General features: G+C 29.4%; 1 long non-coding RNA gene across 1 annotated transcript; it reads left to right on the top strand.

The window, feature by feature from the left end:
- Window positions 1–287: 287 nt before the first annotated feature.
- Window positions 288–2,131, top strand: LOC107029581. The gene is made up of 2 exons (XR_001458025.2): window positions 288–944; window positions 1,894–2,131. It is a non-coding gene; the product is annotated as an uncharacterized LOC107029581 (long non-coding RNA).
- Window positions 2,132–2,575: the final 444 nt, after the last annotated feature.

Raw genomic sequence — 2,575 nt, 5'->3', positions numbered from 1 at the left:
CTCGATGTTCTTTAAGGCTTGAAAAGTTAATTAGGTAATATTAAAATTACATTTTTACATGTCATTAGTTACGTTCATTATATTTTTTTCTAATATTCATTTTATTCGTTACATCGATAAATATTCATTATAATATTTTTCATAGTTTAAAAATTTATTCAAGTACGAATATAATTTTATCAGCCAATAATTTTTCGGTCTAAATCTTGAGCTCATGATGTAGGCCCATTGTATAACAAATACTCTATTTGGGACTCTATTACGTCATAAATGGTGGGGGACAAATATTAGGTTTTGAGGGTGAATTTTCAGATTGTAAGAATAAAAAAGTTTCTTATATTTTTTCCGATGAGTATGCCTGAATCCGGCAAACTACCACCAGCCAAAACCCTTTCACTTCTTTGCAAACAACTCAAAACCTCATTGCTTCTTACCAGTGAACATCAACCACTGCCAAAACCCCATTGTCATCTCTTTTCTTTTTTCGATCAGTCTGCCACCACCAAAGATAAACCATCAACCCTTTTGTTTCATCTTCTCCTCTCTTTGAACACCAAAACCACCAGCCAAAGATGAGCAGAAACTAACTCACACAACCATCGCTCAACCCACAACAACCACTTCCATTTCCGTCGTTTCCGGTGAAATACCCAACACCAAACAGCTAATCAAACCACCCAAAAAACTCAAGCCATTCTTTTTCCTCTTTCCTTGTTGCTGCGACGAAACACCAACTGAAACAATCATCAAACAAGTAGCTGAAACAGCCAACAAAATCATACAAACACCTCCCAGATCTTGCCCAACACCCCCATTCTCACCTTCTTCCGACAGAGAAACAACAAGCGATGACCACTGTGAGGACGACCAGATCTATTCGGATTCACATTTCCAGCAAACCTGATGAGCAGAAAGCTCCAAACCACCATGACACCATAAATAGTGTACTGTACTCTCTTTTCCATTTTCTTTTTAATAATTAACTGTTAAATAGTTTAAAGCTTGCTAATATTTTTTTCTTCTTTCGTTTGTATTGTTGGGCTGCATTTTAGACTGTGATTATCTTTGATTTCTTGTTATTTGCTGCTGAATGGCTTATTGTTGTTAGTATTATATAGATCTGACCGGAAGAATGTCACATTCAGTGAACTCCATCACATGTTTTGTTGGTTAAGGTTTAGTTATAATTCTTTTTTTTTAATTAGCTTTAGTTATATATCTAGTTTTTTAAAATTTTAATTATCTTTAGTTATAATTCTATTTTTTTGGATGACTAAATATTTAATTATGAAAGTTAGTTTTTCAATTATTTTTATTTTCATGCTTGTTATTGTTGAAATGTTTGTCATTACTCAATTTGTGTAGGATAGCTATAATTTTTTTTATAATATTTGTTGATGTTGCCATTGTTAACTACTATCATTGTTTCCTTTTTCTTTTGTTTCTTTGAATGTTTTGTATTTTAATTTTTCCTAATTGATTTTTAAAGAAAAAAACATAAAAATTGACTAATGATTTTACATATTGTTTTATTGTTAGATGCACGTTTTTGGTAGCTCATCTTCTTATTTTTATTTTTTTTACCTTTCTATGATTCTCTTATTTTAGTTTATTTGTTAGTAATTAACCATTTCACATGTCATTTATTTTTTTGTTTGTTTATTTAGTTGTTTTGGGTTCTATGATGACTATAAATCCTACGTTTATTTCATTTACTGTTTATGGCTTCAATTTTATTAATAAATTACTATTCATAAATTGTTTAGATTAAGTCTACATATTTTGTAAAGTTTTTTCAGCAAACTATCTCGTTAATATTTTTTTATTGTTTCATTGTTATTTCACATCGTTTAAAATTAATATGCTTTTTGTTTGATATGATCTCGCGTTTAGGAAATACAATATGTTAAAACTGGCGGATGAAGAAATTACCATCAATCTTCAAGGCTTTCCATGTTAATAAGACGGGTTTTATTTTCATTTATTTATTTCATTTATTTTTATTTTTATTTATTTATTCCTAACACTTTTACTAAGTGTGTTTACTGGTACGCCGGTGTTGCTTTCAATTGAAGCTATTTCAATGGAATTTGAATCATATTTTTTTATTTATTATTGGGTATATTATTGACGTTAGGCAAATTTAGAAAGTTTTTTATTATTGTTTTATTTTATTATTTGTGCATATTGTGTGTTTATTATATCTGTATATTTGTTCGATTTTCTCATCAAAAATTTGAAAAAAAATGAATTTAGTCGGGACCTATATTTTTGATTACGAAGGATGCCTAACATCTTCTCTTCGAAATAACTTGAACCCATTACCTAGAATTTCCCGATTTCGTAGATCACTTTAATTGGTTTCCTAGTTTTTTCCTAAAATTAGGTGGCGACTCTTTTTAAAATTCGATTATTCTTTAAATTCTTCTAAAATTTAATTAACTGATTATTTTTTGAGTCATCGCGATATTTCTCCATATTTGAATAAAGTAAGGATGTAAATAGAATGGCGACTCCGCTGGAGATATGGAGATTATAACCAATATGAATTCATTATTTTCAAATTGAGGAGTAT

The sequence above is a fragment of the Solanum pennellii genome, chromosome 9 (genome assembly GCF_001406875.1).
Source record: "Solanum pennellii chromosome 9, SPENNV200".
In the NCBI taxonomy this organism is placed as follows: domain Eukaryota; kingdom Viridiplantae; phylum Streptophyta; class Magnoliopsida; order Solanales; family Solanaceae; genus Solanum; species Solanum pennellii.
This window is presented reverse-complemented; position numbering and strand designations above follow the sequence as displayed.